The following is an 11,847-nucleotide window of genomic DNA, read 5'->3' on the forward strand; positions in this document are numbered from 1 at the left end:
TCTGTGAGCTTGTTTGCCATGACTGATCCACATGGGTGTGGGGAACCTCCTCGGCTCTCCACAGAACAGGCATTGTTCTTGTTTGGAGCACTGCCCTTGGTTCAGGTTCATTAAAAAACGCCCAAGACAACCTGGCTCTGCCTTTCAGATCTGGCACACCTAGAGAGTGATATGGGCCCATTGCTTCCAGGAAGCCAGAGCATCTTTTTCATCAGGGCAGATGTGGACGTGTTTGGCTTCTCTGATCCTCTTCGCATTCATGCTTGACAGGTTGGTCAGTGGCTTGTGGTCTGAACTCCACTGCCATAAATGCTGGTGGAGGGAACACAATGAGCAACTGTCCCGTCTCTAAAATACACCCCATTCTTCACTTTCATGGCTATCACCTGTTATCCATGGCTGCACACTGCCCAAGCACCCAGGGTACAGAGGCAGGAAGATCTGAGTTCAAGGCCAGCCTGGTCTACAGAGTGAATTCCTGGACAGCCAGGGCTGCACAAAGAAACCCTGTCTCCAAAAACCAAAAACCAAAAGAAAAAAAAAAGTCATGCAGAAGTTTGATATCAGGCCCTACCCTGTACCCCACCACATACCTAACCCCAAACCCCACCCTAGACCCCACCCAGACCTCAGACTCCGGAAACCTATTGCTGAGAAAACAGATACCTCCCACCTTGGCTGATCTTACAGTGTGGTAGAGGTGGTAACCTACAGATGGTTTGTTCTCTTGCCAGGTTACCAAAACATTAAAAACAAAACAAAACAAAACAAACAAACAAACAAACAAGAACAATAACAACCGCCGGGCAGTGGTGGCGCACGCCTTTAATCCTAGCACTTGGGAGGCAGAGGCAGGTGGATTTCTGAGTTCGAGGCCAGCCTGGTCTACAGAGTGAGTTCCAGGACAGCCAGGACTACACAGAGAGACCCTGTCTCGAAAAACCAAAAAAAAAAAAAAAAAAAAAAAAAACAGAACAAAAACAACCCCCAGAAACCCAAACTCAAACCAACAACAAAGATGCATCTCAGTCATCTTCTTTACAAGCAGGGGGAACTGAGTTCAAGCTTCAGCTACTTTTGGAAAACCAGTCAGGGAGGTTCATCCACCTGTGATCTCAGCACCACCAGGGATTCTTGGGCTTGCTGGCCAGCTGGACTAGTCTAATTGGTAAGCTCCTGGTTCCACTGAGAGACCTTGCTTCAACAACAACAACAACAACAACAACAACAACAACAACAACCACCACCATCACCACCACCACCACCATCAACCACCAAGCAAACCAACAAGAGTGTGGCAGGCTCCTGAAAAATGAATGGCACCCAACTGTGACATTTGACCTCCATATGCACGAGCTCACAATACTTCCCAAAGTGCACGTGCACATGTGAAAACACACACACACTGTATCTTTTTCTTGCTTAAAGCCCACCAATGTCTCCCAGTGCACACAGAATGTCTTTCTAACACCCCCAGGTCCCTGAGCCACGGGCTCTGCTCCTCCCACCCCAGTTTTTCTGTCCAGTGTGCTGAAGTTCCGTTGGCCTTCCCACTGGGCCCTTTCCTGTTTCCTGTGAGATGCTCCCTTCTCACACAGGTCTCCTGTCATTCAGCTAAAACAGACTAAAGAGCTGCAAAATTCCACTTCTTTCCATCATTTGGCTTAAAACGCTGGATATGAATTTATTCTCTTGTTGGGTTTCTTTTCAGTTTCTTACCTCTACCACACTGTAAGATCTGCCAAGGTGGGAGGTATCTGTTTTCTCAGCAGTAGGTCTCTAGGGTCGGGGGTGGGTCCTGGGGTGGGGTCTGAGGTGGAGCCTGGGGTGGGGTATAATAGCAAACACCTGTTGAAGTGAATGAATGAATGAACCTGGTCCTTTCAGGTTTCATTGCTAGAGTGTGGTTACAAGCCATGTAGCCACGTACATCACCTTTGCAAACCCCCTACCTTTGCTAACCCCCTGAAGGTGACTACATCCTGTCGACTTCCTCTATCAAGTGGATGGAAGCTCATTACCAGGACTTCTTAACCCAGCCTAGAGTCATACTCCACTACACACCACAGCTGTGACACTTACAGCAAACTTTTCATGTCACTAAAACAGACAGCTGCTCTCAGATGCTATGAACTCTGACCATTCTGCATTGCCTCTTATCGAGGTGGGGGGAGAGATGATAGATAGATAGATGGATGGATGGATGGATGGATGGATGGGTGGGTGGGTGGATGGGTGGATAGGCCAATAGTTCAGCTTTGGAGCCAGACTGCCTGTGTTTGACTATTGGTTTTTGTTGTTATTTATTTGTTTGTTTGTTTTAAACAGAGAAGGTAATATAATCTCTCTGTGCCTCAGTTTTCTCCTCAATTAAAGCAGGAACAATATCATAACTTCAGTTACATTGTTATAATGAGGACTGTTTACATTTAAACATGTAGAATACGTAAGACATTGCTGGACACACAGTAAACATTATAGGATATTGCTGTCCTTTAATTGTAGAAAGAATTGTGGGCCAAAGAGCATTTTCACTGAGATGTTCTTGTCAAACTGGGCTATTTTCATGTAGACCAAGGGCCTTCCTATTTGTGCCATGGTCACTAAATGCTACTTTTGGGACATCTTTCCACTGGAGTCTCCTGGGGCTCTGTCATGAATGCATTTGGTTAAAAGAGAAAAAGCTTGAATGTTGAGCAAATGATGTCATTTAGCAACGTGGGTCACTCTGTTGCGCATTCTCCTCCAGATGAAGAGAAGGACTGGCTCCCAGGGAAGGTTCCTGTCCAACAAGTGATGCTTTGACATCAGGACAACCTTGCTGCCCACATTGCCTTCTCCTATACATTAGGTCAGGAGAGAGCCACAGGTCTTTCCCCTGGAGCCTGGCCCTCCATCTGCTCTGCTTCCCGCTGGCATCATGATGGCCCTGCTCTCATGGTGACATTTGCCATTACTTAGTCTCACTCTCCTGATCTGCTCTGTGCTCCTCTCCCCTCCACATCGAGCCACCTCAGACCCCGGGCTTGCTCATGCTGTCCACTGTCTCCTTGCTCGCCCCAGGAGAGGAATTACCTAGGACTCAGGTTAAACACAGGCTTGACCAGCCCTTTGTCTGGGAAATTCTGACTCAGGAGGCTTGGCACAAAGTTCAGGAGCTTTTATTTTTAGCAGGTGGTCCTGGTGACTTGTGTTCAGGGAAGTCACTGTCCAGGCTTGCTCACATTGCTCATCCTTGCAGGGCCCGCAGTCCTCCCAAGATCAGCACTCATCTCACACCTTTGGCACTGTGGACCTCTTGTCCTCAGCAACCTGTAGCTTTGTTTAGAGAAATGTCTTAAACACAGGCATGCATCTATTTTTCTCAAAGTGTAAACCCCTAGTAGGTATTTTCTTGAAAGCTGGGTTTTTATAAGAAATGTCACTATAGTCCACTTTTAATGAAGTGTGCTTAGAGTTCACTAGAGTCAGAGATAAGCAGAAAGCACGAAACTCCTCTCTCTACATTAACTGGTGGCTAATGCCTGCTCGTCTCAAAACTCTGAGGGTTCGAAAGTTATAAGTAGTCTGCCTGGGCTGGAGAAATGGCTCAGTAGTTAAGAGCAGGGACTGCTCTTCCTGAGGATCCAGGTTCAATTCCCAACATCCCCATGGCAGCTCATACCTGTCTGTAACTCCAGTTCCAGGGGATCAAACACCTTCACTCAGAAAACACCAATGCACATGAAATAAAAATAGACTTTAAAAAAGTAATCTTCCATGTAACTGAACCCACGATTAGAGAAAGGGGGCAGTCACAAGTCCTAAATTATTCATTAGTTCTGACCCGTGAGAAATGAGGATAGGAATTTCTCAAGACTGGAGAATTTTAAAAACCACCATCCTCTGCCAAATCCACACCACTAGCCATTTCTTCCTTTTCTGTGTGCCGACATCTCTTTCTGTAAAAACTGTATAATAAAAATGTTTCATTTTTGCTAGTTTCTTGAATTTATTTTATCTTATTTTCAATAGGATAATGATGCTCTCTTGTAGTCTGAGCCCTTGAAAGGCAGAGGCAGGAGAATTGCTGTAAATTTGGGGACACCCTGGTTCTAAATAGTGAGTTTCAGGCCAGCCGGGGTTGCATGGTGAAACCCTGACTAAGTAATAAACAAACAAACAAATAATAAAATTTTACCTTTTTCTCTTATTATAATTATTGAGTGAAATTATTATTTATTATTTTGCCCATGTGCCATCACCGTCAGAAGGCTAAGAGAGAAGAATCTTAGAAATAGTGTAGGTGAAAAGAGAATGCTAATTTAAGAGTAAACACTCAGTATTTGATTAAATACAACTAATTACAACCAACCTTGATGTCTGAAATACCTACTGTGACATGGACAGACCGGCTAAGTGTCTTGGCTGAAGGGCACCTGGCTCTTGTCTCTACTACAAACTGTGTGAGGCTCCAGGTGAGCCGTGTCTGTAAACTGGGCCGCCTCCTAATGTTTTTTTTCCTTTTTTCGATTTATTTACTTTATTTTCTGTGTATGAGTTTTTTGTTTGCCTTTTGCATGTATGCTGTGTGTGTGCCTGATGGCCACAGAGGTCCAAAGAGGTCATAAAAGCCTCTGGAACTGGAGTTATGGATGGTTGTGAATCAGCTAGGAGTAGAACCTGGATCTTCTGTAACAACATAAGAGTGCTCTTCACTGCTGAGCTGTCCCTCCAGCTCCTCAGTTTCCTTAATCTAAAAAGAAGGCTACATCTTTCATGGCCTGGAGGTAAAATGAGGTTCTTCTATGCAGTCTTGGTGAACTCTGAAGAGCCATGCTCACAGGGATGACTCATGCTCACAGGGATGACTCTGAAGAGCCGTGCTCACAGGGATGACTCTTTGTCATCCTTCCGGTGAGTTTTTTTGCTCATTCCATTGCTTTCCTGCTTCCTGAGTCTCTCTTGAGTGATGTGACTGGAGAGTTTAATTGTTAGGCCAGGGAGCCCAGGAAGTCTACTTCCCAGCAAGAGCTACAAGTCCTCACATCCTAAGTGAGACACAGTGTGAGCGGTGACTCAGAGCAGCTGTAGGGGAGCAGCCAGCCCAGACAGAAGGCTTTGAAGAGTCCTCAGGCTCAAGAGTGTCTTCTCCAATGGGTGTGTTCCAGGGAGCTGGAACCAGACCAATCTAAGCTGTCGTTTGTCTCAGAGAGAAATTTTGGAGACCTGATTATGATTGGGTGGCTGGTTAACATCAATGAAACTAGATGAGGCATTCAAATGGCAGCGCTTAAGATCTCAGCAACAACAACAACAATAAAACATTACGAAGGCATTACAGTAAAAGGAGGATGCTGTCCTGCAAATGAACTCATAGGAAATCAGATTCTCTAAACTTGATGCTAATGATCACAAGAGACAGTTTTCAGAGCTCTGTAAACTTCCACATGGATGGGCTCGTCCTTATGAGAAGAGATCAAGAGACTTCACAAATCTACAAACAGCAACAGAAAGGAACGTGTGGCTTGTTGGGGCTCACCCATACCATCACAGACTTTCCCTTAACATTTCTCTTTTAAATCTGACTCTAGGAAAGAGATTTGGAACCTGATCAGTCCCACACCAGACTCTGCCTTCCTCTCTGAATTATAAACATTGGATTGTTACAATGCATTTCCTGCATGTGTCCAACATGTGGCTTAAGCCTCCACCTCACAAATGCAGCAAATCGACACATTCCGCATGAAGCCTGGCAGTGTTGCTCAGATGGTACAGTCTCAAATGAGTGCAGGGAGCAGGGGAGCAGACCAAGTATGCACTGCAACCAAAAGTTTGGGGAGCCTGTGAGGTGACACTGGAGGGAGGGTGCTGGGAAATTCTGCTGGTACCAGAGGTCCCCTCTTTCACTGAATGAACATTCTAATGGCACTGGGGGCTCACAAGGTGGGGGGTGGAAAAGTTTTCTTTCTTCTTTATGATCCATTTCAGTTCATCCCATTCCTAGATCCCCTACTTCAGCAGTTTCTAAGCCCTTACTTCTTAGCAAAAAAGCACACACAAAGAGTGTCCCTGTTAGCCTTTGCTTGTGGGAGTCTGCCTGAGAGTCAATTGCTGTCAGTGTAAATGAGTCTAGGGCTGAGGCTTTCGTTAACGTGTCAGGGCTTCCTACTTCTGCAACTTGATGCTGCTTGAATACACAAATTGTTAACTTTGCAAGTTTGCAATCACTCCCTTCTCTCTCCTGAATCTCATATGAAACCCATTTCCCAAGGAATTGACCGATGACCTCTGCCCTCTTGCCTCAATTGCTTAAAGGCTTCCCGCTCTTTCCTTGGCCTTCAACTCCAGATACTAGAAGGTGAGCTGAACTTCAAAGGGCAGCAAGCCAGATGGCTTCCTTCCCTTCCTCCCCCTGTGAGGGACTGGCTTCCTCTCTTTTGTCTGTACTCTGGGTATGATTTCAGGTGTCCCTGCGTCTGCGTCCCAGGCTGTCTACAGTGTGGTGCCCAGATGCCTGGACGTGAGGCTCTAACTTGTGTGATTTGCTTCAGGGAATTGACAATGCTCCTTGTTATTTGTGATGTTCTAATGTGAGTATGGGTGTGCGCGTGCACATGAACATGTGTGTAGGTGTGTGTGTCCTCTATTCACAGCAGCACACCCATGCTGCCCAAAACGGCAACCTCAGGCTGCAGCTCGCAACTAAGCCCTTGGAGGCCTTGAACTAGAGTGTACATTATTTCAATAAATTTTATACAATCTAAAAATACGATTTATTTGACAGAATGCTTGCTCATCATGCAAGAGCCCATGGGTTCAGCCCTAGCAACACATCAGATGTGATATCACATGCTTGTAATTCCAGCATTTTGGAAACAGAGGTAGGGGAATCAGGATTTCAAAGTCATTTTTGGACAGCCTGGATTACTTGACACTCTGTTTCAAAGGGGGAAAATCAAACAAATAAATTTTTATATGATTACATGTTATAATAATACTTCTGATGTATTAGATTTTGGATGGATAGATAAAAAGTTAATTTCATCTCTTTCTGCTTGTTTTTAAACTTTGCCTTCTGGAGTAAGTGGAATTTTCTTTTCTTTTTTAAAGGAATATTTTTATTTATTCTTTGGCAGCTTCCCATGTGTATATACAGAGCTTTCTATGTGGTTCATATCATGTTTCTATTGAACAGTGCTAATGTAGATTAGTCACGGAGGCCATCAGTCACCCTGTCCTGCCGTAGGCTCAGTGTTCCGGTCTTGGCCTCACCCAGGGTGTGCAATGAGTGAGGAGTTTGGTAACTTGGAGCAGTGGAGGATACTGTGTGTACACATGGTTCCTCAGGTGGCATATCTACTGTGGGACGGCTGGCTCCCTGTGTATGTCCTCATGGTTCTAATAGAGAGACTGGTGCTCATGGGTCTGAGGGCTGGAAGGAGGCTGCTGGTGATGGAGAGAGGACTGGTGGCTCACAGGTCACCGTCTGTGTGTCTGTGTTAGTCCTTACAATCATATAACACCATATAACTGGCTGTATTAATCCTGGACAGTGTGTGATCACCTTCTTCTAAACCTGGACTGGTCCCTTCTCTTCGGTCCTGACATTTTTAGGATGCAGCTTAGTGGCAAAGGACTTTATTTTTGTTATTATATTTATACTAAATCAATCATCAATCAACATGAGTGTATATGTGTGTGGATATGGATGTGCCGTGGCAGTCATGTGAAGGTCAGAGGACAACATTCTGGAATTGGTACTGTCTGTTCACTGTGTGGGTTCCAGGGCATAGACCATCAGGCCTAAGAGCCATCTTGATGACCCTGGGATGGATCTTTTAGGTTTGGTCAGTTTCAAGTTCAAATCCCAGATCTCTTGGTCAGCAGAGCTTGGTGGATCTACTGGGATTCTCTACACTCTGGTTAGTTTTCTTCTATAAAATGGGGATCATCCCACCCTTTCTAATACATGGCAGCAAGACTGGAGGCAGAAGATAAACTGCAACACAGCCTGCAACTGGCACAGCTAGGTGTTTGCTGAGCGCTCATCAGCGACATCAGCATCAGGGTGCTCCCACCGAGTCCAGATGTTGATGGGTCACTGAGTCCAAATGTCCCTACTCCTACACTAGTGCTCTTGGTTCCTTAGCGAGGCTGGACACATCTGAAGTGGAACTTCTGGAGCTCTGAGATGAGTAGCCTGCTGCTCTGGCAGAAGCCTCTGCAGCCACCAGCTTGTCTCTGCACAGCACTCCATGACTGGCACTGTGGAGATCCCTTGCTTGCTTGGGTTTCCCTGGGCAATGAAAGCTCAATCTGTCTTATATAGCGTGGTAGCTCTTTCATCCTTTCAAAGTGTGCTGGAAAACTGTCACACGTCAGGTGCTGTTTTAGACTCTTTGTATGCACCAGGGAATACAAACAGATAAAGCTTAGAGAGGTGGAGACCCTCTTGGAAGGTTGTAAGGGTTTAAGTCTGGCCTGGACACTTTCTTGTGTTGGAGTATTCCAGGATCTCAATTTATCCCTGAAGTCAGGGAGCCTCTTTTACATGCCCCCTCCATTCCTTCAGCCTCTGTCCCCCTCGTTCACAGGCTTACCATTTTAGTCCCTTGCTTGCTGTCCATAGGGATTTCTTGCACCCACTTGGGTGAGAGACTGTGTGCTAAGCCACGGTCTCACCACCTGGAAGCACGAAACTACTGATATTCACCGGGACTGATAGGAGAAAGAGTGCAGGATGCACGGGCATTGAAGATGTACTGAGCTGGCAGTTTATTTGAAGGTGTCCCATGAGGCTGTCTTGTTCCAAAACTACAGCCGCTCAGAGAACATTCTCTTAGGTTTTCTCTGCCTCCATCTTTCCCTTGTTTCTTTTCTCTTTCACGTCTGCCTCTCCGGAGCCATTTTTTCCCAGTTACATTTTCTAAGTACATGGACCAAAGCATCCTGTGGTAGATGTGATGCAGAACAGAAAGAGCAGGGTGGGCAAGGGGCGGGGCAGTGGGGCAGCGGCTCCGGCTCTCAGCTGAGAAAGATATCTGCACAAAAACTTGAGTTGCTGAGGGAGAGGGCCTTACTAGTGGAGCAAAAAGACAGGCTACAGGCAGAGCAAAGGTACTGTGGGGGACCATGGGAGAGTAAGAAGAGAAGACTTGGTGGGAGACGAGTCACGGAGTTGGACCACGGGTCATTTTAGTTATTGTAGGTCACAAGGAGAACTCGGAGAGGAGCGGGAGCCTGTCTGAATTTGAACAGCGGCATGTCTTGGCATCTACTGGGTGAGGATTCCTGGCAGAGAGAAGGCCCATGTCCAGTGTCTGTTTACTTGAAATAAGACATGAGTTGGTCTGTCGCGGATCTCCCGCAGCCAACCCCTGCTCCAAATCAGTGCCCTGTGACAGAATGCCTAGACCCACAGAGGGCCAGAACTGGACTTGTGTGTTTCTAGCCACGAGCTGAAAACAGATGGAAACAAAACTCCAGAATTAATCTGAACAGCATGTGGGAGGAAGATCAAATGGGGAACGAGGATGGATGTGTTTTGAGCGGGCCCGTGTGTTTCCTTCAGAACCAGATTGTGGGAAGGCAGCTGAACCAGCCTCGTGCTTCATGACAACAATGGGGTTTCTGCCTGGAGCTGGCAGATGGGAGAGAAATGTCTGTCTTCCCCACTGTGAGGGGTGGGTTCCTTCCAGAGCTGAGCAAATCCTGTGAGTGCTGGCTGGTTGGGAATGTACACCGTAAAGCCTGCTATCAGGGGTCTGTGGGGCTCCTTTGGTAGAGTTCTGTCAAGTTTGAGGTCTTTGAATCACACTCTATGCCCTCTGTAGGTCCAGTGGCTGACACCTTCACCATCACAAAAGCCAACGGAGTGTAGAACGAATATCACCAATAAAGTCTCTTTTCCGTAGAGGATTACTCACAACCCTCTGATATATGATTATATGTTTGTGTTTGTAGTTAAAAAATATTAACTGACATTTCTTTATTTCCTGGGCAGGGGCACATGCCACAGTGCACATGTGGAAGTTAGAGGACAACTTTTGGGAGTCAGTCCTCTTCTATGATGTGGGTCCCAGGGACAGAACTCAGATCATCAGGCTTAGCAGGAAGCACCATTACCTGCCTCTGAGACACCTTGCCAACTCTGTGCATAGATTTTTTAATTGACATATAAATGAATATGCATTTATGAAGTGCAGAGTAATTTTTAAGTGCACACACACAAATGTATAATGATTAGATCAGTAACTGGCATAACTATTTCCCTCCATTTTTCCCCCAGATTCTGGTAACTAGCATTCTATTCTCTTCTTCAGTTTCACGTATATGTAAGAGCTTTTGGTATTCTCATGTGCCTGGCTTATCACATTTAACACAACGTTCTCCAGGTCCATCCATCTCATTGCACACAGAAGGCTTGTTTACGGCTCAATAGCATTCCATTATACAGTGATTCTGCATTTCCTTTCCTTGTTCATCCGTGAATGAACACTTAGGTTGATTCTATCTTTTGATGATTGAAAACAGTGCTACAAGAAGCAGGCATGCAGGTTTTTTTGACATACTTATTTTGGTTCCATGTTTGACTATTTTTTTCTACTTACCTTTAAAAGATTTTATATGAAAGAGAAGGGTGGTCCCTGGGACTTGGGATAAAGTTCTTAAAGCCTAAATGAGGGAGCAGGACAATGGGAGCATCCTAGACATTGTGTCTAATATGGAGAAATATCTGCTTCCAAATAGCATAAAAGAAGGGAAATATAATTATATGAGAAGCCTGTTACTCAGGGGGCCATGGGCTAAGAGAAGAAAAATATATAGGCAGAGGTGGTTTTAGAGTCTGAACTTGACATGATATGGATAATTTATTTAAAGGCAATCCAGAGACATATGATCAGGCCAAGGGAATTGACTGGGCTTCCTGTCAAGAATCTTGCTTGTTAGTCTTCCCAGTTATACCACTAAAAGAAGAGACAGAGCTCACAAACTCTCAGACATTTTCCAGACATGACCACACAAGTCTTTAGGACTTAGAAAATATTATTAGCAAGCAGTGAAGAAAGAGATGGAGTTTGGTGAGAGGGTATAGAGCATCACGTGTTTCTGTGGGTATGAGGACCTCACAGACTGGCATGGCCAGCTAGCAAGACTAAGTCTCATACTTCCATGACAGTCATGCTCAGTTTCCTGGTGGCCAGGTGAAGCCACAGGAGGCTGAGATGCTCAAGTGGTCAGGCTCAGCATGTATTGCTTGGTTTTATTATCATATTTTGAATACTTTATTATAATGTAGTGTAGAGATATAGAAAGCAGCCCTTCAAAATGTAAAAGCTCACCACCTCATCTTTAATTATGGAGGAGTGGTATGGCCACTTGCTAAACAATTTACTGTTGCCCAGGAACGTACCCATAAAACTCAGAGAAGAGTTATTTCCAGAAATTCAGCCCATTATTTTTTCCCATCCCATAGGACTGTCTATTTGGGACATCCCCCTTCATAATAGCCAGTCCCTCCCAGCTCCTCAGCTGCCATGTGGTTCTTCTTCTGGACCAGGGGTGGCAATCGGCATTCTACACAAGGGGTGTGGCCACTGCCTAGGCTCACATTTCATCCAAGAATGACTTTCATATATTTTTTTAATGATCTGAAAAAATAACATCCCGTGGGATGGGGAACACTTTATGAAATACAAATCTCACTGCCCATAAATAAAGTTTTCCTGAAACATAACTGTGCTTGCTGAAGCATCATCCATAGGCTGCTTTTGTCTGGCAACAGCGCACATAGTTGAGGATGTCAGACAGAGAGTGTCCATCATCAGGCCCTCTGCAGAGGGAGGAGATGAGACAGAGACTGTA

The sequence above is a fragment of the Grammomys surdaster genome, unplaced genomic scaffold (genome assembly GCF_004785775.1).
Source record: "Grammomys surdaster isolate TR1022 unplaced genomic scaffold, NIH_TR_1.0 125941, whole genome shotgun sequence".
NCBI lineage: Eukaryota > Metazoa > Chordata > Mammalia > Rodentia > Muridae > Grammomys > Grammomys surdaster.